Raw genomic sequence first — 26,387 nt, forward strand, 5'->3', positions numbered from 1 at the left:
CCCACCATTTGCTTCAACGTGGATGGAACTGGAGGGTATTATGCTCAGTGAAGTAATTCAATTGGAGAAGGACAAACATTATATGGTCTCATTCATTTGGGGAATATAAAAAATAGTGAAAGGGAATAAAGGGGAAAGGAGATAAAATGAGTGGGAAATATTGATGAGGGTGATAGAACATGAGAGACACCAGACTCTGGGAAACAAACAAGGGGTGGTGGAAAGGGAGGTGGGTGAGGGGTTGGGGTGACTGGGTGATGGGCACTGAGTGGGGAACTTGATGGGATGAGCACTGGGTGTTATGCTATATGTTGGCAAATCAAACTCCAATAAAAAGTATACAAAACAACAACAACAACAACAAAAGAGTTCCTTGGACTTGGTGATTATCAGGATAATTGATGACCTGCTCTCAGAGAAACCTTGTCCTTCTATTTTGCCAAAGCCAGCTACTCACCTTTTGCTCTTAATCATTTTCTTTTTTTCTTTTTCATTGGTGTCATTCCAGAAATATCTCCTCCAGGTCTTGTATCTTTAATCATATCATTCATACTTTTCATTTTTTCACTCAACAAATATTACAGCACCTACCATGTGCCAGGCTCTCCTCTGGGCTCCAGGAGATCTCTGCTAGTGGTTGTTGACAAGGACTATGTTATGTGGCCATTGCTAGCTGGGAAGTATTTTCATTTTCCAGCTTCTTTCATGGTAGGTGAAAGACAAAGGAGTTAAGAGCTCAAATTAATGTTGAATTAATTAACCTACTTTTCTTCCACACATTTACAAATAAAACTTTAAATTAGATTTGAATACAGGTCTGACAGCAAGAATTCTTTTCATGGCTATAGGAGAATTCAGATACCCTCCAGTGGTTCTCTACTATTCCCTTAATTGTTCAGGCCAAAAACTTTAGAGCCATATTTAATTTCTGTCTTTTTAGTCACACCCTACATCCAGTTCATGAGCTGGCCCTGTAAAGCAAGATCTTAAAAATATATCTCTTCATCCTCACTGCTACCCCTCTACTTCATGCACCCACCATCCCTCATCTGGCCTATTACAACAGCCTCTTTCCTGAGCTCCCTGCTTTCATTCCTACCTCCCACCATCTATTTTTTTACAGCACAGCCAGACAGATACTCTTAAAACAGATATGATCATGCTAATCCTTTGTAGAACAGGCTTCAAGAAGCTTCTCACTGAACTCAAAATTAAATCTAGTGAAGAAAAGATGATATTTTCAATAAATGGTGCTCAGTCAAATGGCTAGCCATATGTTTAAAATTGAAGCTTGATCCCTACCTCACATCATATAAGGAAAGGAAGTCCAAATGGACTGTAGATCTAAATGTGATAGATAAAACAATGAAAATGCAAAACAAAAACATAACAGAAGATCTTCATTAGCTTTGAATAGGAAAAGATTCCTTAAAACACAGAAAACACAACAATAGAAGAGCTACATTTAAATTAAAAAATTTTCCCCCCTAAAAGACACCATTAAGAGAATAAAAAGGCAAAACGCAGAGTGAGAGAAGATATTCACAATATAAATATCTGACCAAAGATTTGTGTCCAGAATATATAAAGAACTACAAACTTTTTAAAAAGAGTCAATTAACAGGAAAAGAAATGGGCAAAAGATTTGAATAGTTACCTCTCAAAATAAGATATCTTAATGTCCCACAAACATATGAAAATGAAAATGTGCTTAAGTTCAGGAGTTATCAGGAAAATGCAAATTAAAATTACAATGGCACAGCACTATATACACAACTAAACAGCTAAAACAAACAAGCAAAAAGATAAGCTTTTCCAAGCACTGGCAAGAATATAAAACAACTGGAACTCAAAAAAGCTGGTGGGAGTAAAATATGATGCAAACACTTTGGAAAATTCACACTACTTACTGAAAGTGAACATATATTTATCCCATGAGCCAGCAATTCCATCGCTAGACTTATTCCAACAGAAATACAAGACATTTACACCAAAAGACACCATAAGTGAATGCTCATGACAGCTGGATTTGAAATAGCCCAAACTGGAAACAACCCAAATGGATAGATTAATAAGCTATGGAACAGTCATACAGTGGAATATGATATAGTAACGAGAATGAACAATTACCACATACAGCATGGAAGACTCCCACAAACACAACATTGAAGGGCTGAAACCAGACATTAAGAGTACATACTGGAGCACCTGGGTTGCTCAGTTGTTAAGCGTCTGCCTTCAGCTCAGGTCATGATCTTGGGGACCTGGGATCCCCAGTTGAGCTCCCTGCTCAGTAAGGAGTCTGCTTCCCCCCTCTCTCTGCTGCTCCCTCCTGTTTGAGCTCTGTCTCTTGAGTGCACGCACTCTCTCTCTTTCTCTCTCTCTCTCAAATAAATAAAATCTTTTTTAAAAAAAGAAAAAAGAGCACATACTGTGTGATTTTACTTATATGAAGCTCAAAACTCAGTCTATGATTCTCTGTGGAGAAGAAAGGGTGGCTGGGAGATGGGATGAGGGTAGGATGCTGGTAAAAATCTGTTTCTCAATCTTGAGTGCTGGTTCTGTAGGTATATTCAGTCTGTACACTTGGGATTTTGTGTATGTTTCTGTGTTTTTGTTATACTTCAGTTGGAAGTCTTTTTTTTCCAAAGATTTTATTTATTTACTTATGTGTTTATTTATTTATTTATTTATTTGAGAGAGAGAGAGAGAGAGAGCATGAGCAGGGGAAGAGCAGAGGGAGAGGGAGAAGCAGACTCCCTGCTGAGCAGGGAGCCCAATGTGAGGCTGGATCCCAGGACCCCAGGACTGACCTGAGCCAAAGGCAGACGCTTAACTGACTGAGCCACCCAGGCACCCCAGAAGTCTGTCTTTTTTACAAACCCATATGCTAATAAAAAAAATCAAACTGCAAAAATAAAAATGAAACAGCATAAAATTTAGGTCCAAAAGCGTCCTCCAAGCCTTTGCACAGTCTGACCTGGCCCTCCCTCACTTCCTGCAGCTTCCCCCTGCTCACCAAGCCCAGCCACTGCCTTCTATCTGCCGCTCAGACACACCGGACAAGCTCCCACTTCAGGGCCTCTGCACCAGCTCCTCTCCATCTGGTACCTTCTTTCCACAAGAGAACACACACTCCCTGACTTATTCAGAATTCTACTCAAAGCCATCTCTTCAGAGAGGTCTTTCTGACCACTCATCTAAAATAGACAGATACATGTAGTCTCTGTGGTTACTTGCTTTCTCTTTCTTCCTAAGGCTGTTGTTATATATTATTTGGTTCCCGCCCCTGCTGTAATGTGACCTCCATGAGGGCAGGACCCTTTTGAGTTTTAATTCATCATAGTATCATCAGTGCCCAGAATAAGGTTTTGTTGAATAAATGAGTGAATGAAACTCAAGGGCAAGGATACTTTCTCACTTTGCATCTTTGCATCTCGTCTGCCAAGCGTGACTCTTGGTCCATAATAAATGCTCAATAAATGTTTAATGGCCTTGGAGTTGAATAGAAATTAATTATATTGTCAATCAACCTTTCCATGGAGGACCGCAAGGCCTTTTGCAGACAGTTATCTGTATGCTACTGTTTCCATGCTGTGCTCTGAAAAACAGTCTTAAGATTTGCAGTTAAGCTGTAGATCCCATTCTCACTTAAAAGACACAAAACAAACCATGAAAAGACAGATCAATGCAATGATTCCACACTGCTAAAACCTCACGGAGTAAGCCAGCGACGCTTTTGTTGGGCTGAAAGTTTCCTGCAGAGATGTATCTTGAGTGGCTGCGAGTGAGAACACACTGCAATACCTATTTGCCAAGTAACAAAGGCTCCCTTGCCTTACGTGCGATATTAGAACTCTCGGAGCCTTCAGGAGAAGTGATAGAAAGCCAGTTTTCCTCAGACGTCCCAGTGATTCACCACCTTTCTTTGTGTATTGTATTGCTAGCAGGGCATAAATCAGTCTTTGTGGAGCTTGTGGAAATATGGCAATAATAGTGACCAGGCCAAACCCAGCATTTGCAAGTTGTGTGGCTGTGAAGGCCATGTAGTGAGTGGAGTGTTCAGATCACAAGCAGAGGCTGGCAGTGGCTCACACACCTAGGAACCCCCAGAGAGCAGGTGCTGGAGGTGGATCCCAGCTCCTCCTGGGCCCCCAAGATAGTCCTTGCTAACAGGAAAACCAGAGCAGAACTGTGTCTCTGCCTCTTCTTCTGCAGCAGCCTTAGGAAGGTGGGGGGCCAGAGCCTCCCTGCCCTGCCACTCTTTCCTCCCCCAGCAGCACCCTTACCTACACCCACTGTTCTAAAACCTGCTCGATGGAAATGATCCCAGACTCATTCATACTAAGGTGCACATATTGGTAATAGTTTAGAGGGTTTCTTCAATGTATGGTATGTCAGTGCAGATTTCTTTAGGGGCCTAACTTAATCATTTACTCTCTGAAACTCCTATTTATCTACTAAAAAAAAAAAGATTTTATTAATTTTTTTGAGAGAGAGAAAGATAGCAACAGAGAGCATGAGCAGGGAGAGCAGGGAGAAGGAGAAGCAGGCTCCCCACTGAGCAGGGAGCCTGACTCAGGGCCCAATCCCAATCCCAGCACCCTAAAATCATGACTGGAGCTGAAGGCAGATGCATAACCGACTGAGCCACCAGGTGGCTGATTTATCTACTTTTATTGTAGTCCTTTCCTTCCACTCCTTCAGACTCAAACCTTTGTTGCTTCTCATTGCTTTAACCTAGGATGGAAAATGCCTGGCTCCTTTGGGTACATATTATGGAAGGTCCAGTGCCAGGCATCCATCTGCCATAAGCCATTGGTGTTCGTCCTCTGCCCGGCACACAGCAGCAGCTCTGTGAGTGTGAGCTGGGGGATGCTGAGGGCCCTCAGGGCCGTGCCCTTCTTCCTACATTGAGTAACCGCAATGTCCCGGTCCTCTGTTAAGTTGTGACAGGAAGCATTGTTTACCGCATCCTTCATTTCAAAACTCTCTGAAAGAGCTCCTCCTAGCTAAGTAGAATCAAATCCATGTTTCTACCCGGGCACCTCCCCCCAACCGCCCTAATTTGGGCTCATTACCTATCCTGCTTTCTTCCTCAAGGATTATAAAGGTTAAAGGCTTAGGGATGGGAGAAGGGAGATGAAAAATTCAGAAAGGTTTCTATCTTCCTTGCGTTTTTTTAAATTTGAAAAATATACGAAATTTCTAAAATAAATAATAAAACATTTAGAGTATTTTTTTAAATAAAGTGTTCTTAACTACCCATATTTTCATGTTATTTCTTTGATTCTTACATAGAAAAAATTCACAGAGGGACGCCTGGGTGGCTCAGTGGTTGAGCGTCTGCCTTTGGCTCAGGGTTATATCCTGGGGTCCTGGGATGGAGTCCTGTACTGGGGTCCCACAAGGAGCCTGCTTCTCCCTCTGCCTGTGTCTCTGCCTCTCTCTCTCTCTGTCTCTCTTGAATAAATAAATAAAATCTAAAAAAAATAATGAAAAAGAACATTTTAACATAGAATCAATAACAGATACTATATCTGAATTAGAGTTTCACCAAACATCCCTTACCAAATTGCCCATGGGAAAGCAACTGTTTGAGGATTTAAATATACGTTTTACTTACATATACCAAGCAAAATAAGAATAAGAATTTATTAAGAAAGAAAGATAATTTGCCTAGCAGTTTTCAGAAAGGCCCTAAATGCCCACGAGGAAGCACAAACAGATCTCTATGGAGACTTTAGGGAAGAAAGGGATACTTTCTGGGGGAGACTCATCAGGGAAGTCTCCACATCACGCCTGAGTCTTTGAGCCAGACCGATTTCCACAAGCAGAGCTGGACAAAGCATGGGAGGCTGGAGACAGACCAGGAGTAAGGATGTCCTGGCAAGAATGCGCAGCATGTTTGGGGACCACAGGCTGCTCCCAGCACGCCCTCCAGGACAGAGCTGGCATGAAATGCTGGCAATGACAAGGCTGGAAAGGGAGATGGCTTGGCACAGCCCATCAACTTGCTATGACAGATAACGCATCAGACCTAAGGCAGCAAAGATGGCAAAGTATACCACCGCTCTACGTCCCTGTGCTGCCAATTAGATCATGACAACTCCTGACTATGAGACACAACCTGATTTCAAAGATGTGGAAATACATTCCCCCAAAAACATGTCTTTAGAATTGATAAAATAGAGTAGGGAGTGAGGAGATTGAAGCAGAGCAATAGGAGGCAGGCGGCACAAAGCATTCTCTCAATGGCACAAGCTTGACTGCCTCAGGACAAGAATTTGCTGAGCTGGAGCTGGAGCTGGAGCTGGAGCTGGAGCGGGTCTCTGAGTGCCTCAAGCAGAATGGCTGTCCACCTGACCCCACCTGGCCACCCTGCCCCAGCCTGGCCCTGCAGAGGAGGAGGAGAGGGAGAAGCACATCCTACTGTTTTCTGGCCCAGCACACAGCTGGCCCTGTTGATACACTGAGAGAAAGCACAGAGTGTTCAGCTTCCCTCTTCCACTGTCCACAATTCTGGAAATTGAAGTAGGCAAAGATGTTTTTTAATGATGTGCTTCCTAAGGGAACCAGGAGAGCTTTTTATTCACTTTCATCCTTATGATAAAAAATAAGAATCTTAGAGTTCTGGCTTTGAAGCTCAGAGATATTTGATAATAAAGGGGGAGCTGTGAACTTTAATTTCCGATGATAAAACATCCCTCCCGAGCCACGCCATCCCTCCAACATGGGCACACACTCACACGCTCACACATACATACTCACATGTACACACACACTCATGTGGAGAGATGCTGAGATACTTGCAGAAATAAAAAAATAGATATTATTTCTGATCCTGAGGTATTGGTTGTCATAAGATTTTCAGACATAATGTAGAAATGGCTGGCTTTCAATTTACTTTATGCAAGTTTCTACTAGCTACACATTTGTCTACAGTGACATTAGAAGCAGCAAACCAAGGACTTACATGCATATTTTATTAGTAGATAATTATGTTCCTTATAATTGGTTTCTAAATCAGACTATTTCACACAATTATGGTGTTTTCTTTGCCTATTCCATCAATTGAAAAGATAGTAAGAAAGTTCTTTATTATCAAAAGGCTATATTCTTAACCTCTATTATGGTGTGGAGGAAATAAACTAAAAAATACAGCTATTTTGCATACATAGAATATCCCCTGTTGAAATGCATCATAGATTCAAAAGGACGAAGAAAAAGACTACAAAGATAGATGTTTCTAAATATATCAAGAGAGACAAAATACCAAAAGGGGAATTTGATGATGGGGTAGATTTTAAAAATCAATAATGAAGTCATGGTATTAAAATGCCAAAATCATTTTTCACCCAAATGAAAAAAGAAAACTGGGTCATAATGAAGGCCACAAAATAACTGCTAACAAAAGAGCTACATGAGCCCTGTGCTCAGATACATCTAAGTTTATTCCTTCATTGACAACAAACATTTCCTGAGTGCTGTGTGGGTGGAAAGGACACAGTATTGAGGAAGAGTCTCCATGCTGCTGGAGCTGAACACTAACCCCTGGGCTCGTGGGCTTGCTCGCTTTCTCCCTCTTTTCCTCCTCCTCTGTCTCCCTCCCTCTCTCCCTCTTTATCCCTCTCTCTCTCTCTCTCTCTCTCTCTCTCACACACACACACACACACACACATTGAGTGAGGCTATATGCTGGTGGGGAGCAGCGAATGCTGTAGGGCAAGTTCTCAGCAAGACTGGGTAAGGCAGTAGTTAAAAACACAGACTCTGGGGTGCCTGAGTGGCTCAGTCAGTTCATGGTCCCAGCCCATGTCGGGCTCCCATCTCTCTTTGCCCATGCCCCCCACTCATGTGCTCACTCACTCTGCTCTCTCTCCCTCTCTCTCAAAAAAAAAAAACAAAAAAAAAAACCTCACAGACTCTGCAAAGCCCACCTCTACTATTTAACCTTGGGCAATTAACTCTCTAACTCTCTGTGCTTAGTTTTCCTATCTGTAAAATGGGGATAATCAAAGCACGCCTACCTCATAAGGATAAATTAATATACATAAGGCACTTAAAACATTCATTAATGAATGAATTAATGAACAAAGAAGGCAAGAGGAAACTTCTGGAGGTGATGGATATGTTTATGGCATTGATTATAGTCATTGTTTCATGGGTGTATACTCATCTCCAAACTGAAGTTGTATATGTTAATTACATACAGCTTTTTGTACATCAATTTTATCTCAAAAGTGTCATTTAAAAAAAAAGTGCTGGGCATGGTGTGGGCATTATCATAAATGTTGGCTATTATTATCATTCCAAATTACAGCTTTTCTCCAGGGTAAAAATGCTATCATGGAGCTTCCTAAGGACCCCGTGGCTATTTTTATCCCTCTCCAGTCCTCTGGGCCCACCTGCAATGACTTGTAAAGCTCCTAGCATTCATCCATAGCTCATGTGCAATGTGTGTGATCCCCTCCCCTGTCACTCTTCTCCTTCAAATGCTGCCTCATTCCAAAGCACACTGAGGGGCTCTGCCACCGGAACCTCATAATTCCCAGGTCTTTATTTGGAGGAGGGGAACCATGTTCATGGATGAAGTTTTCTCAATTCATCATTTCCCCCAATATACTTTTCCTATATTGCTAGAATCTCTCTACCTCTAGTCCATACTATAGAGACTAGCATGAGATAGTGTCTGCTTTCACCCAAAATTTGGTATTTAGAGCTTATAAATTAAATAAGTGAAATGCCATCATTTTCCAGACAGGCTTGAGGACCACAGCTTTCAGGTGTGGTAATGGGTATTACTGGTGTGATTCCCACGCCAGCATTCAGTGAGGCAGGGGGAGGGAAGGGGGAGGAGTTAGGACTGACTCTGGAACTATGAAACAGGTTCCTTTGAGGGTTTGCTGGAGGAAATGAGTGAAATTTTAGCAAGCAAATGGGGCAAGGATTTGGAGTGAGGTGATCTCCCAAAGCAAGCTCCTTTACCAGAGCACATCCATGCCTTGCCCTGACCAACCCGGTACGGAGGCAGAGGTCCAAGCGTCTGTGATCAGAGATGGAGAAACCAAGCAGACAGGTGGGACAAGGGAGCGACAGAGATGCTGGGCAGGGACGGATGGGACTAGAGGGTCTCATACCAACTTCCAAATGCCTTTTCCATCCAGGATAGCAGAAAATGCCTCAAAGGCCAAGCATCCCTAACCCATATGGTGGCTGGGGGTGTGGGGCAGGGAGGCTGCTATTTAAGAATGGGAGTGGACAGCCTGCCTCTGTTTGGGACACTCTCGGGGTCCCCAGAGAGACTCTGCCTCAGGTTCTCAGTGGCCTGAATCTGCCATCCAGGAGGACCAGCAGAGAAAACAGCAGGAGCCCCAAGTGAAAGAATGAACAAGTGAAGAATGAAGGCAACTTCATGCTATTTTTCTCCCAGAATCCAATTTAGACCATATTTCAGCTTGTTCAAAGAGAAAGTTTGAAGTCAGAGAAAGACTAAAGGAGTCCAGAGGAAATAGAGACAAGCATGCATTGAAGGCTCATTTCAGAGGGTTCCCCTGGTCAGGACACCAAATGGACTTTGACGAGCATTGGCTCAGGGCAGTCACTTCGTTCTCCACTTTGGCAGAGGCATTCCCAGCCACCCTCTGCCACCAACTGTCCATTACCCCTTTAGATCCCACACAGCTTGCTGCCATCCATAAACCCACAGTCACCACACCGCAGTGCCTTCACTTGGCTTGGCACAGCCTTCTTTACCAACCCCTTCCTGCCTCCCACCTCACCTTGACCCATCATATGCCCGCCTTTATTCATTTCTCAGCTTCTGTTCTAGACAAGAATGATAATCAGACTCTTGTTTTTTTAAAAAATCCACACCAGCCTTTGTACACCCAGATGGGTCCTATCCATCACAACCCTTTCGAGAGTATACCTTTGTTCCAATGATGCTAGCATTGGCCTAATGCAACACCAGCTCTCCTCTGTGGATTAACCTTCAATCATTTATCATCCACAGAAGAACACTTGTCTCACCATGCTGTATTAGAGGCACACTCACCCTGGTTTAATGCAAAAAGCATTGGGCTTGGAATCAAATGTTTTTTTGTCTTCGGTTCCCTCCCCCTTGACTTTGTAAGTTCAGACTTAAACTCACAAGACTTCTGTCTTCATTTCTGAATGGGAATAGTAATACCCATTCAGACTGTCCCAGTTTGTAGAGTTTTGTGAGGGTCAAATAAAGGACTATAGAAGAAAGTACATTTAACCTAGGATAGTAGGTTTTGAAAATTTTTCTCTCCTAATCTCCCAATTTACTCACTAGGTATCTTCCCAACTGTCCTCTCACCTCTACCCTCCAGAGGAAACATCTATTCAGTCATTCAAGAAGGATTTATTGAGGGGCACCTGGGTAGCTCAGTGGTTGTGTGTCTGCCTTTGGCTCAGGGCTTGATCCTAGGGTCCTGGATTCGAGTTCTGCATCGGGCTCCCTGCAGGGAGTCTGCTTCTCTCTCTGCCTATGTCTCTGCCTCTCTCTGTGTCTCTCATAAACAAACAAACAAACAAAAAAGATGTATTGCATCCCCACTATATGCTGCGAACACAAGACAAATGGCCTTCACTGTCTGTTCCACAAGCAGCTCACAGTAGAGAATGAAGCAGATACAACCATGAAGGGATGGATGAATATCAGAGTGAATGGATACAAGCCGTAAGCAAGGTGTCATCATGTGCCAGGAAGTGACTGGCTGTGCAAATGTGTAGATGGGGCAGCGAGTCAATGAAGATTTTTAAAAGAATATAGATGATAGCTGAGCTGGACTTATCTATTCTTTCAGTAAATATTTGTTGAGCCCCAGCTGTGTGTCAGGACTGGGCAAAGCAGTGAACACATAGGAGAAGATGAAATTCTTGGCCTTGTGGAGCATACTGTAAAGAGGTAAAGAAAAAGCTAAGATAATTTCTGACTGTGACAAGAGCTAAGGTGGAAATTAAAGAATGATGTGATAGGCAGTGACTGGACTGGGGGTGCAGGGCCACTTTAAACCGGATGACAAGAATCACCTCGGTCAAGGTTACATCTGAGCTGATATTTGAAGGCTGGGAAAGAGTCAGGTGCATGAGAGCAGAGGTCCTCAGGAGTGGCAGGAGGGTAGGGTGGGGGAGAGCTCCAAGAAAAGAGAATGGCAGGTAAAGAGGCTCTGAGGCAGAACAAGCTTGGTTGTTAGGTCAGGGGCAGAGAGGTAGAAAATGAGATGTGAGCAGAAAGGAAGGCCAGGTCACATAGAGCAGTGGGGCTATGGCAGGAGTTTGGGTTTTATTCCAAGTGCAGTGGGAAGCCACTGAGGCATTAGGGTGGGGATGGAAGTGATATAATCAGATTTACAATTTTTTTTGAACATTAGTTTCTGTGGAAATAATTATTAGAGCAGCAAAACCTGTTAAAAGGCTCTGGTTATGCTTGCTCTGGCAGCACATAAACTAAAACTGGAACAATAGAGAGATTATCATGCCTCTGTCCAAAAGTGATAGGCAAATTTGTAAATCATTTCATACGTCTAAAGAAAAGGTCCAGGTCAAAGCAGGGAGAAAACTGATCCAGGACATATCAGAAAGCAGGACACCAAATTTTGAAGGCTATGCAAAAATGACAGAAGTGGGCACTCTGAGTTAGAAAACATTTTTTAACTCTATCTCATTCTAGGGTTTCAGGAAAGCCAAGTCCACATAAAAACTGACAACCAGAAAATTCTCAAGGTCAAATCCTATACGAACTTATCATAAGGAAAAAAGAAATAAAGAGCAGAATAATATCCCTACAATTAGAGCATGGTAGAAAGACATGCCCACAAAGTAGATCAAAACAATCATTTATGATTTCAATATGATAGATGTTTTTTAAAAGTATATAACACATGAAAGAAACATAAACCAAAATTAGAAAAACTCAGAAATGAGGTTGCAGAACTCAGGAAAGTATCATTAAAAAAATCATTTCAGAATTAAGACCAAATCAGAAGAAACACAAGAATGAACAGACACAAGAAATAATGCCTTTAAGAGACATAAAAGACAAAAAGAGGAAAACTGAAAAAAATCAACAAAAAAATGAAGAGGTAAAAAGGGTTTGAGAGCAAGTAACAAATACTGAAGATTTAAAATGAAGATAATATAAATCTCTGAAGAAAAAGCAAAAGCAAGAGAACAGAATAGTAAGAACTATAATTCAGGAAAACTTTCCTAAAATCAAGAGTTGAAACCACTATTGAAAGATCACAATACTGTTCCTGAGAATATCAATGTAGAGTGATTAAAAGATAGCCTAATACAATTGCTGGAGGGAAAGAAGGAAAGAACGAAAGAGAAATGGAAAGAGGAAGGAAGGAGGGAAGGAGGGAAGGAAGGAGGGAAGGAGGGAGGAGAGGAGGGGAGGAGGGAAGGAAGGAAGGAAGGAAGGAAGGAAGGAAGGAAGGAAGGAAGGAAGGAAGGAAGGAAGGAAGGAAGGAAGGAAGGAAAGATGTTTTGGCATCTAGAAAAAAGAACACATAACTCATAAGAAAAGAAAATTAAATTATCATCAACTACTTAAAGAGAATACTTACTTCAAAAGAAAATGGAATGGCATATTTAAGATCCTTAAGGAGAGAAAGTGTAAGTTATTGGTTTTGTATCTAGCAAAACTGGCTTTCAAGTATAAAAGACACAGACACACTGGTATCAATATATGAGAAGTTGGGGAATGCTGTTTCCCTGAGCCCTCCCTGGGAAATCCACTAGAAAATGAGTTTCAAATCACCAAAATGACCAGAGGGACCGAAGATGGATGGTGAGCAATAAATATAGTAACTGTGGAGTTGAGACGCAGTGAAGGTTCAGAACGAGAGAGTGTCTACAGTCCATGATGGCTATATGCACTGACAGTACAGACATAGCATGACTAGTTTTTTTTTAATGGGGGAAGAATGGAGGAAGCATGTGCAAAAGTTTTTTTCAGCAGGCACATTGGTTTTAGTATTTTTATCCTGACACTGTGATGTGTGATTATGGGATTAAAAAATAATAATTAATCATGGTGTTTACTAATTTTCTTATTCCTTATGTCTTTGGGAACCAGCAAAGTAAAAATTTTATGGTCTCAGATTTGAATTAGAATTATCAATACGAAATCATAAGGTATTTTATTATATATATGTATAATTTTTTTTTTCCTTTAGCCTTTCCTTTAGCCTTTGTTAACATAAAAGGCCTCGACACAAAATGACCATCCGTTCTGTGGTCCTGAAATTACACTTTCTCTCTGCAAGAAGCTAGAGCTTCTTGAGGAAATGACTGATTCCAGGTCTGGTAGCCAGAAAGCCATCAAAGACTATTAGGGTCATGTCAAACAAGCTGTTTACACAGGTACGAGAAGTAGAGAGAAGGGAAATTAGCCAGATGGAGTCCTGGATCGGAGAATAGAATATGTGTAAGCTTCAATCCTAAACACCTTCCATCATGCGTGCGGTGGTGGTGAGAGGAATGGCAGCTTGAATACTCCGTGTGGCTGCTCCTCCTCCTCCTTGCCAGTTTCCCAGAGAAGGTGAGTCTGCACCCTGAGGAGCTGGCCCTGTGAGGAGCCACAATGCATGGCCCATAAACCACATGACACTGCTGCAGATCGAGTACCTAGGTCAGTGACTAGGACCTCACAGCCTGGACTACACAGAACAGCCAAGCGCATGATATAGTATGAAAACCCTAGGTTTCTTTCTTTCTTTTCCCTTCTCTTTACTCATTTATTTACTCAAATATGTTAATTATGGAGTACCCTCAAAGCCCCCAGCTTTGGTACCTATGCCAAAAGCAGCAGAGAAAGACTGGTGTTCCCTGCACACAGAAGTATATGAGGGAGAAGGAGACAAGACCCAAAAACTCAGATTCAAGCAAAGCATTACCACCTAACAGGTGTGGTACAAACTGCATGGGAGTCAGGTTATCTGAAAACCTTCTTGGCCAAGTTGAGCCTCAAAGGAGGAGACAGCCCTGGATTAGCAGGAGGCAAGCGAGAGAACCCTGGAATCTGGAGGTGTTGACGGATGGAAGGAAGGATTAGGGTAGTGAGAGCAGTCTGTGCCCTAACACAGGGTGAGAGACAGGGGAAGGAGCCCAGGCACAGTAGGGCCTCAATGTGCCAGGTGCTATGAAAACCTCCCCATCTCATATAACCTTCCCAGCAATCTTCTAGAATAACCTGTGTAATCTCTAATATGTGGATGAGAAAACTAAAGTGCATGGAGGTTAATTAGCTGGTCCTCATTCTTTATGGATTTTGTATGGGGAATTCACCTACTGGCTAATATTTATTTGTGCCCCCAAATCAGAACCTGTAGCACTTTGCATGGTCACTTGTGGACAGGTGCAGAGCAATGAAAAAGTTGAGTTGCCTGGCATGCTTCTTCCATCCGAGGTCCAACAAGATAATGCTCTGCCTTATTATTTCAACTTAATGGTTCAAAATCCTTTCTGCTATCTATTTAGTGCCACATTTGTTGCATTTTTGTACTTTTTGTTGGTGACTTCACTACTTTTTACATTTTTTTAGGTTTCCCATTGCTTTTTTAAAAAAAAGTTTTATTTAATTAAATTAATTAACATATATTATTGGTTTCAGAGGTAGAGGTGATTCATCAGTTGTATTAACACCCAGCATCCATTACATCACATGCCCTCCTTAATGCTAATCACCCAGTTATCTCCTCTCTCCACCCCCCTGCCCTCCAGCAACCCTCAGTTTGTTTCCTATGATTAAGAGTCTCTCACGGTTTGTCTCCCTCTCTGATTTTGTCTCATTTTATTTTTTCCTCTCTTCCCCTATGATCCTTTGTTTTGTTTCTTAAGTTCTACATATGAGTAAGACCATATGATAATTGTCTTTCTCTGATTGACTTATTTCACTTAGCATAATACCTTCTAGTTCTATCCATGTCATTGCAAATGGCAAGATTTTTATTTTATTTTATTTTGATCATTGAGTAGTATATATATTCTACATCTTTATTCATTCAACTGTTGATGGACATCTGGGCTCTTTCCATAGTTTGGCTATTGTGGACATTGCTGCTATAAACATTGGGTGCAGGTCCACCTCTGATCACTACATTTGTATCTTTGGGGTAAATACTTAGTAGTGCAATCGCTGAGTCATAGGGTAGCTCCATTTTCAACTTTTTTAAAAAAGATTTTATTCATTCATGAGAGACAGAGGATTGAGAAAGAGAGAGAGGAGAAGCAGACTCCCTGCTGAGCAGGGAGTATGATGCGAGGCTCAATCCCAGGACCCTGGGATCACGACCTGAGCCAAAGGCAGACATTTAATTGACTGAGCCATCCAGGCACCCCTATTTTCAACTTTTTGAGGAACCTCCATACTGTTTTCCAGAGTGGCTGCACCAGCTTGCATTCCCAACAGTGTAAGAGGGTTCCCCTTTCTCTGCATCCATGATCTCACTGTTTAAAAAAGCCTCCAAATGTAGTGCTATGGTATTATCTAGTGCTCCTACACACCAGAAGCCTAGAACGTGCTTTACAGAGAAACATGTGTGTTAGATAAGATCTGATTTATAGTACTATTTGCTAGGATTTCGATGTTAATGAATCAACGATATGTATTAAATAAAGTGCTTTTAAACAGAAACACACATAAAACAAGGGTATGTATTGATCGGCTGATGAAAATGATCACCTAACCTTGCATTTTCAGTATTCCCTGATGGAAAAAAAAAAAAAAAAAGGAAAAGAAATGAAATACCCAGAATAGTTTGGGCTAGTCTATGAGTGAAGGATGGGATTTTATAACATAGAACTGCCATGAAAAATGCTCAAGATCACAGAGCTGAAATTAGAAACCTGAAATTAGAAACTTTCCATCTGCTTTGGAAGATGAAGCTCCAAGGGGTGCCTGGGTGGCTCAGTCGGTTAAGTGTCTGCCTTGGGCTCAGGTCCTGATCCCAGAGTCCTGGGATGGAGCCCCATGTGGGCTCCCTGGGATGGAGCCCGCTTCTCCCTCTCCCTCTGCGCTCCCCCTGTTTGTGCTCTAGCTCTCTTTCTCAAATAAATACATACATACATACATAAAATCTTTTTAAAATATTTAAGAAGATGGAGCTCCTAGCAAATATGTTACCATCCATGTAGACATATGTTAGAGAACCATTTTCTACTGATGGCAATTTTCAAACTACTGGCCAAAACAAATATTACTCCTATTAAAATCAAAAGAGTAAAAAAATTGCTACATATGCAGGCGCTTGTTCTTCTTTTCCTCCACCTTTTCACATCATTAGCGAAACTTGCTGAGAAACCGCAGGTCTCAGAAGTGTCTTGGGTTTAGAGATGGTTTACGCTGCTTCACGGAGCGATATTGGCAGGCAGCACCAGATAGTCCATGTGCAAACTAATGGACACTGCAGCTGGGTACAGGTGTCAATGGACATGGTTGTGTGCACGATGTTGGGCCATCTGGCATAGTCCTAATCCTCTGGATGGAGTAGTGTGGATTTCACACAGGTCCAGGAGACCAAAGTAGGTAAGCCCCACAAGTTTGTGGAACTTCATCAGGGAGGGTGAGGGTGGGGGGTGATGTTGATGGTGGTGTTTCCTCAGTCCACAAGAAATGGTTCTGCTACCACTTGGGGCAGAACACAAGAGTGGAATCCCACAGAAAGGCAATCTTTAAAGCATCCTTCACTCATGGACTAGCCCAAACTATTCTGGGTATTCCATTTCTTTTCTTTTCTTTTCTTTTTTTTTTTTTCCAGCAGACAATACAGCTTTGCAATGCAGTTCTCAGTGATACAAAAGCCTATGTGTTGTTGAGTCTATACATATGGAAAAATCTCCAGTATGACGAGAGTATTAATTCATGTACACTCTAAGAAGCAATTTCATGCTTTTATAAGTTTAATGTTTTTACAATTAGGTCCAAGTTTTGCTGTAATTCTTTTCTCAGAAGGGGCATCATAATGTGATATCTAGGAGGCCATTTTCTCCCTTTAGCCATTAGAAGCTCATTTAACTACATTAAGGTCCTGCTGGGAATGTATCTAGGAGTGTAAAAGAAAATCAGACCAGCAGCAGAAAATGTTGTCGTCCACTCTGGATGCAGAAGATACCATTAAGTACATTGCCACCTCCCTCAGTGTGCACACACAGTCACACAAACACACACTGCAAACAACTTTTACCTTTATTTAATAAATAGATTAACTAATTCAATATTTTCAATAAATAGAAAGGTGAGTTATAATGAAGGTGGATATGTGTTCCTGAAAATCTTATCAGTACTAATCCCATTACAATTAATGTTTTTTTAAGATCTACATTAGAAAAAATGTTTAATTTAGTATCTCCCCCTTAATTTAATGAGTTACACCTTTTTTTTAATGAGTTATATCTAATACATTGGAATGAAGAACTCCTAATGTGGTGTTTTGTCACATATGAACTGTCAAAATTCAAGAGAAAAATATCTTCTGAAAAATCTTGTCTCGTAAGATAAAAACTATAAGCTAATATATCAAAACAATTTTAAAATAACAATTTTTTGGATTACGGCAACGTATGGATTGGTCTTGTCAACAACACAATGATAACAAAGATTAAATAATATGGAAAGTAATTTTACTAAGTTCCTTATTTTTGTGACCAAATTTCCTACTTTATAATTTTTTTTAATGTTTATTTATTTATGATAGTCACACACACAGAGAGAGAGAGAGAGAGAGGCAGAGACACAGGCAGAGGGAGAAACAGGCTCCATGGACCTGGAGCCCGATGTGGGATTCGATCCCGGGTCTCCAGGATCGCGCCCTGGGCCAAAGGCAGGCGCCAAACTGCTGCACCACCCAGGGATCCCTTTATAATTTTTTAATCAATTTGATATAGTTTGTCTACCTCTGGAAGGAATTACTGAGGACATGTCTGTTTTTTACCAGAATATAACTGGATATTGCCTATGCCAAAAATTCCTATTCAGTTAGATGTGATAAGCCTATCATGGAAACAAGTACACTTTACATGTGGAAATAACATCTACAAAGTTCTCCTAGGAAAAACTGTTTGTTGTATGAGTTACAACATTCCAGCCTCACTGATAGTAAAGAATTAATCTTAAAGAAAATAATGCTGATAGCAATGGTAAAAATCCTCTCACTCATAAAAGTAATTTATAACTCTAGAGGCTTTACAAAGCCTGCAGACAGAACTTAATTCCAAAACTTTAATATCATGTGGCTCTAACTCTGTTACATACCAAAGGAAGGTTTCTATGTACTATTCAACATCTCTTGTTGTATCTATATAAATCAACTAGTCAAATAAAACAAGATACAAATTAAGTAAGAGTCATGATAGTTTTATTCCTCTTACCAAGTACTTGGTGAGGGCATGGGCATTCATTGATACATTCTGGTCAATGTCATACTAGCAAAAATCTAGGAGGTAGCGGGGAGACAGTATGGAAAAGATACCTTCAGTAACAAAAAGAGACTCACAGAAAATCCCTCTTCTTCTGCTGACATTATCGTAGCTAGATGTGATGACTAGAATTGCTGCAACCATTTTGCAACCATAAGGACAAGCCAGGATGTTAAGCGATATAAACCTGAGTCCATTCTTTACACTGATTTGTGTGCTTGAGCCAGACTTCTTGTTCTATGTGATACATTTTCTTTTTTGTTTAAGTCAGTTGAATTGGGTATTTTCTTTTTCTTGCAGTCCAAACCAGACTTATGATTAAAAGACTCCAGTTAACTCTCCTATTACCATCAAGATGTTGGTGTCAAACCAGATAAATAGTACCAACAATATAAAGTGTCCAGAACATTATACTTGCTTGTGGAGATTTTACAATAGGGGGTATGTATATAAACAGAAGAAGCATTGCAGGACACATATATGGCATTTGTATATAGTGGGGGCCAAGAGGTAGCTGCTGGATCTAGACAGAAAAGATTCCAACATCCCCAGGTAGCAGAAGTGAGGTGAACAAATAAATAATTCCAAGAGTTATGGTTGGAGGAAAAGTTCTTCTGCTGAGAAAAGTCATGATACACAGAGGCATTTTCAGAAATATATATAGTGCTTTAACCTGTGCCAAGATCATGAGCAACATGAAAATGCAACTCTGTAATCTACCATCATAAAGTCCATCATAAAGTAGTCCTTTGAGGTTCCTACAAAGTATAAAAATAGTTGTACTCCTCAAGATGGCTGACTGCCCCTTGGATGCTCAATGGCAAGAATGCAAATTCTAGAAGTGTATAGCAATGCTTGGAGACATTCACACACATTTTTCATGCATTAGATTCAAGTGCAGTGAGTGATGAAGGACAACAGTGGGCATCTGGTTGAGAGCTGCCCTAGAGCTTACGTCTCTTCACACAATCTTGTTTTATAGGATGTGGTACTTCATGTACTATCAGGAAGAGCAATTCTTCTGTGTTTGAATATGATAAACCTTTTCTCATTTTTGTTTCAGAGAAATAATGTTTTATGGAAAGATACATTACTATTAGGTCTAATCAGCAACTTCTCACATAAGGAAACTGAGGCTGAGAATGGTTTCATAACTTTTTCAGGATCTCAAGTCGACACCAGAACTAAGATCTTTTCACTCACCCAAAATATGCTCTTGTTCCCAATAAACATAATTGTACTTATTCTGCCAACAATTTATCTTGTCAATATTATTTTGAATTTGAACTTTATATTCTAAGATGGTTACAATTCTGCTTCACACCCACTGGGAACTGACTTGGTTTCTTCCTGATTCTTTTTGTTTGTTTGTTTGCTTGCTTTACTCAGTAGTGGAGCAAAGACTAAAAACCCTGACAAATAACCACACAAAAAAGCTATCCCCAACAAAAGGTAGAACTATAATGAAAGGTATATTTTCCTTGCTATCCTCTCATAGTGCCAGCATCATTGAAACAGATTTTAGAAGGTTCAAAAAGTTTCAATATTAGAAATATTCACAGCAATTATGCTTATTAACATCAGAGTTGTTCTTACCACACATGTATTATTTATGGTCAGAGCATTAGTTCTCTAGATCCACAGAGATTAGACAGCAATCAATGTTCATATAATGTAGACATAAACCTAATCATATTCTAAGTAGCCCCAAAGAGCTCATGTAATTAACGAAGCTGTTGCTTTCTGCTAAAATCTAAGGATGTCTACAGACTTCCAATGGAAAAAAATCTGACCTTACAAAATGCAAGGTTTATACACCCTGCTATAATTGTTTGAACAGTGACACTGCCATTTCAAGATTTTAATAAATTGATCTGGCACTCTCATTTCAAGTTGATCTAAGAAAAATTAACCGAAAAGCTATGTTGCCTATTGGAGATAGTAAATCCTTACAGTATAAGACAACCCAGTTGCAACAATCTCAGAAATGTTTTAAAAGCTTCGTATTTAGACTATCACTTGACAGAAGCAACTGCTCTTAGGGCTTGACAACCATTAGTTATGAAGAGATTTGCACTGTTGAATGAGATGAGATTGGCATAATTTGAATGGAATGATATACTTAAAATTTTGCCACAAAATCACTTGATATATGCTTGTATCTCTTGGGTTGTGGCATTATATTATATTCCTTTTATGTGTAAATATATTTAGGAGGAAATAAAATGCCACTTCTCAATTTCCAAATAAGCTTACTTGGTTTTTAATTAAATTTCTCAGAGCAGTTTGTCAACCTTGGCATTTACATATAAAACATTGATAATTATGTAAAGATTCTTAAGAGATTTGTTTAGAAGGTTTGGAGTTCAGAAGCACAATGCCAGAGAAAGGGCACAATTAAAACACTAACATCGCCTTATTCTTATCACAGCTCTGGAAACAAAAGAACATGAGGCACAGAAGTGAATCATGCTCCATAGACCAAAGAGGAGGTGAGGGAGCCCCAGGGGATGGAAGTCACGTTCAAACCAAGGCCATGCACATTAGCACTTTTCCTGGGAAACTGTGACCTTTATTTCTGGGAAAATATTTAGGAGCCCCAGTAAGAGCAAATAATAACAACTAGGAATATTCCTATCAGGATCGGAGGAGACAGGAAAGAAGGAAAGCAAAGACAGGAGAAGGAGGGAGACAGAGAGATAGAACATAATTGTATGTTTCAATAAAGAAACAAACAGAAATAGTATTTTAGAAATCCCATTCTCTTAAATAGAAATATCCTTTGGGTTGTGGATACAGATGAGGTCACCAAGGTCACCAAGAATTCTGACTTGTTCTTGTGGACACGTAGATCTACTCTCACACAGTGTTCCCTACGCATCGAGCCTCTACTGGAAAGTTCTGCTGGCACCTGACATGTCCAAGAATCATGACCTCATAGAAGAGGCATGAGGGCCACCTCCCAGGATGTGCGCCCTCCTGTCTTCCATCTCTTCCCCTCCTTAGAAACTTCACAGTGCACTCAGAGGCCTGAAAACAAGGGGAAATGGCTCCCTTTACTTCTTAGGGGATATCCAGTTACAGGTGTTCCAAACCACAGCAGTTTTTTCTCTCAGTGACTTGTAGGGTTTTAGGTAACAGAGCTGTTGCTGTGTCCTCTCAGGAGGAAACACAGACTTTAGCATACAGACTTGTGTCTTCTCAGGAGGAAACACAGACTTTAGCATACAGACTTGGGTCAAGAGCCAGTCAAGTGAGAGAAACTAAAGCCTTACTCAGAATGCCTCCCTCTTCTGAAAACCAGGGCTCTGGTGGATGTGCTGGCTGCCTCTTTCTTGAGTTGATGGGCTGTGTTAGTCCTAGAGCACTGGACTCTTGTATGCCGCCCCCACAAGACACCACACAAAGCCAACAAATACACACAGATACATCTGAATTCAGAATTAGGACAAGCATTTGCCATGACTTTCTTCTCTTTGTCTTATTTTAATGCACTTAAAACATAAACAAGAATTATGTAATGTGTTATGCAACTAATAATAAATAAAATGCCCATTATTAAACCAGCCAGCTTAAGAAATAGAACAGAAACACAATCATATCTGTGTTCCTTTCCTATTCCAACTTTGTGTCTCAGAAGGTGTAACCCGTTTCTCATATGTCAGATTTATCATTCTCCTGTTTTTACACATACATACATACTTTTATCTTGTATCACTAACACTATAGGGCTCAGTTTTGCTTGTTGAATTTCACAAAAATGTCTCATCAGCTGTATAGTCTTCTGAAACCAGCTTTCTCACTCAACATTCTGGTACTGAGATTAATCCATGCTCACTCATTTTCACTGTTTTGTGAGCATGGCTGTATTGAACATTCTGTTACATTTCATGATGACCACATGCAAGAATTTCTTCAGGGTATATATTAGTGGAATTGCTTTGTCATAGGATATGCAAAACATTTCATTTACATTCTTTTTTTAATTTTTTTTTCAATTTTCATTTATTTATGATAGAGAGAGAGAGAGAGAGAGGCAGAGACACAGGCAGAGGGACAAGCAGGCTCCATGCACCGGGATGCCCAATGTGGGACTCGATCCCGGGTCTCCAGGATCGCGCCCTGGGCCAAAGGCAGGCGCCAAACCGCTGCGCCACCCAGGGATCCCCATTTCATTTACATTCTTAATGGCAATATGTTAATGTCCCACATCCTTTCCAAAACTTGGTATTAGCAACATTAAGGTTTTCAATCTAGTGGGTGTGAAATGATTTCTAGCTGAGGTCCTGATTTGCATAGCCTTTATTACTGAGGAGTGAAACATGTTTACTCACCATTTGTTTCCTCTTATGTGAAATGCCTGTTCAAGTTTTTGCACATGCTTCTATTGGGTTGTCTTTTTCTTACTGATAAACAGAAGTTTTTTCTATATTCCAGATGTTAATCTTTTGCCAGTTATATGTATGTAGTTACCATATCCTAGATCATGGCTTGACTCCACTCTTTCTTCATGGTGTCCTTTAATGAATCGAAGTTCTTAACATTAATGTGATCAAACAATCTTTTCCTTTATGAGTAGAGCATACCATGTTTTGATTAAGAAACCCTAAAAAAAAATTTAAAAAAAATAAATAAATAAAAAAGAAACCCTTATCTCTTCCAAGGTCATAAAGATAATGTCCTATATTGTTTTCTACTAGTTTTAAAGCCCTTAGCATGAGGGACTTAGATTACCATAGCTTCATAAGTCTTGCTACCAAAAGCAAAGTTTTCCATCTTCTTCTTCAAGAGTGTTCTTCTGCTTAAGTCTTAGAATTGATTTGTTAAGTTCCCTTAAAAAACAAATGAGATTAGGATCATAGTTGTTTTGAATTTTGTGACAACTCACATTTTTATTGTGTTGATTCTTTCTACCCATTAATATGGCACATTTCTTACATAGCTTATAAATGTCTCTGAATTTGTCTACTTTGGACATCTCGTATAAATGGACTCATATGTGGTTCCTTTGTGACTTTTTCTATTTAGCATAATCGTTTTCAAGGTTCATCCATGTTGTAGCATGTGTCAGTTCTTTTTTACTTGCCAATTAATATTCCATTGCATGGATACAACATATTTTATTTATCCATTCATCGGTTGATGGACATTTGGCTTGTTTCTACTTTTGGGATATTACAAATGCTGCTTTGATCATTCATGTGCAAGTTTCTGTGTGGACATATGTTTTTATTTCCCTTGAGTATATACCTAAAAGTTGGAATTGCTGGATCATATGGTAACTCTATGTTTAACCACTTGAGAAACTGCCAGGCTATTTTCAAAGTGGCTGTACCATTTTACATCCCCACCAGCAATGTCTGAGGGTTCCAATTTTTCCACATCCTCATCAATACTTATTACCGTCTGTCTTTATGATTGCAGCCATCCTACTGAGTGTGAACTGGCATCTCCTTGTGGTTTTGATTAGGGAACCAGGCAGACCTGGATTTAGATCCAGCCTTGCCATTTTTTCATGGCCCTTTCAAATGCATGTGCCCTGGAGTTCTGTCTAAGGCTCTGTGGCAGGATATAACATTCCATGGTACCTGTGCTAAGCAATAGCAAAAAGCACCCTCTCAAGATGCACAGAGACCATGAAACCTGCGTTCCTGTGCCCACTCCTGCCAGTCAGAAAGGGGACACTGCCTTCCACACTGCTCTGAAAGCCAAGCAGAGAGAGAGGAGAGGGGAATCAGGGGTCACGATTTAACTTGGCAGTGTCCTGAAGTTTGAGGCGCCCAGGGACCGGTTCTAGAGGTGAGGACTCTCTGCTTGGTCACCACCCAAAGGGCCCTTGAGGGCAAGGAGTGAAGGCTGGAATCTAGGATGTCAGCTTACCTTCTTCTGTGGCTGGGCCCCCCACCTTCCAGGGTGCCGATGCCAGGGTTTGTTAGAACCAGGCTGTAAATCTGTCATATTTGTTACACAGAACCCCTGAGACTGTAAAATCCAGACAATAACAATAGCAATCCTGTAGGGTTTCTAGGAGGGTCTAAGACACTATAATAAAGTACTAGGCAACCAGAATGCTTTCAGTGTTTCTATTCAGCTTCTTTCCCTTCAAATTGGGATCACACTGTATAAACAGTTTGTATTCTACAATTTTTCCCATTTGTTTCTAGATTAAACCATATTAAAATAATATCCAACCATTTTTGGAGCACAGAAACAGCAATTTTAAGTATTTTGATATAATGTATCAGGGACTTTTTTTTTTCTTAGAGTGTATATGTCGGGGGGGTGGGTGGGCAGAGGGAGAGGAAGAGAGAGAATCTCAAGCAGGCTCCATGCACAGTGCAGAGCACAACTTGGGGCTTGATCTCACAACTCATGACTCTGAAATCAACCGGAGCTGAAACTAAGAGTCAGATGCTTAACCGACTGAGCCACCAAGGCAGGTCTGTATCAGGGACTTTTTTCATATTATCAGATATTCTTTGAAAATGTGATTTTTAATGACTGCATATTATTCTATCATAGGAATAAATTCTGACTTACTCAGTTCTTCTCCTTGTTCTATTTAGGCTGTTTAAAATTCTACATTATTTTCTCTTGGTTTCTAACTGGAATATAAGCCATTTAAAATCTATTAATTAAATTTAAAACAAACTACTGCAATAATAGTTTATGTATCATAAACTTTTCCACAAACACTAAAGAACCCTTTCTTTGTAACCCATGTAACCTCTGACTTGCCTGCCATCTCTGATTCCCCCTTCCCTCTCTGGCCAGCCTGCCACTACACAGACCATTGGATTGGCCCTTCTCTCTGCTTCTTTCCTGCTTTGTTTTTACTAAGAACCACAGTGGAGGAAAAAATCAAGTACTCTGGGTATAGGCATAGAATAATCTTCCCAAAGTGCTTATTACTGACACATTAATCTATTATTAGTGAGGTACATTCAAAATGCAATTTTATGTTTTTGTTTTGTCTCCTACTCTACCTTATGACTTTGACAACGGGTACTGCCCTTGCCTCTGGATGAAAATGAGGGCAAGCCTATGGCCTTTGTGATCACTGCTAAATAGATGAAATGCTGTGGTGACTTTAAGTCATACATCTCATACTCCAACCTGGAATGCTTGGCCCAATATATCAATTAACACTTCAGTCACCTCCCATGCCTTCCCCACTAAGCTAGGGCTGGTCATAGGTGGGGGCCTGGGTTTAAGGAGGGCACGTATTCAGTTTCTTATTTCCTTCCCACTGCTTCCACTGCCTGAAGACTGATGGCTCAATGGTGAATCCTGAAGCTGTGGATAAGGAGCACACAGAGACTGGGGAAAGAAGGCTCTTACTTGTGACACATGGTAGGCAAGGTCTCTAGGCTGGGCAGATGCTTCTAACAGACTCATTCCTGGGAACTTGAGTGGGTTTGTCAGACCCCTGCTGAACTTCCCTACTTCAGGGTGCCTCCCCTCCTCAACACTGGCCTTTGGAGACCTCCACAAATCTTACTGCTGAGCGATCCTGACTCCAGCAGGCCACTTTCTCGGACAAGAGCTCTTTTAAGTGACCCTCAAGTTATTCCCTAAACCAGGTTCCATATCTGGTGTCCAGGATTGCGTGCTGTGGAGCAGGCAGGCCCACAGCAAGGAGGGCATCACTTCTCAGGCTTGCTAGGTGCAGCCTCCCTCCCACTGCCTTGGGCCCCAGGCCAACACCAGATCCGGTGGCCTAGCAAGCCCTGTACTACTTGTGTGTTTAGGGGAAGAGGGGAGGGATGGGTGGTCACAACACAGCTTTTCTCCCAAGAAATCCTCTTTCCCTCTCACATTCAGTTATTTTGTGTCTTCTCTTGTATATAACATCCCTGATACCTTTTCTAATCCATGCCTAAACCGCATGTTCCCAATCCCTGGAATACCATGTTTGGGAGGTCTTTCATTCAGAC

The 26,387-nt window shown here is 40.9% G+C and overlaps 1 long non-coding RNA gene across 1 annotated transcript in view; it reads right to left on the bottom strand.

The window, feature by feature from the left end:
* Nucleotides 1-24,629, bottom strand: part of LOC140615715 (uncharacterized) — a 35,447-nt gene extending 10,818 nt beyond the window's left edge. Inside the window, exons 1-3 of the long non-coding RNA XR_012016193.1 lie at nt 23,185-24,629; nt 22,785-23,056; nt 592-700 (exon numbers count right to left, since the gene is read on the bottom strand). This is a non-coding gene — a long non-coding RNA (uncharacterized lncRNA). The remainder of the gene's footprint in view (nt 1-591; nt 701-22,784; nt 23,057-23,184) is intronic.
* Nucleotides 24,630-26,387: the final 1,758 nt, after the last annotated feature.

The sequence above is a fragment of the Canis lupus genome, chromosome 24, assembly GCF_048164855.1.
Source record: "Canis lupus baileyi chromosome 24, mCanLup2.hap1, whole genome shotgun sequence".
Classification (NCBI taxonomy): Eukaryota; Metazoa; Chordata; class Mammalia; order Carnivora; family Canidae; genus Canis; species Canis lupus.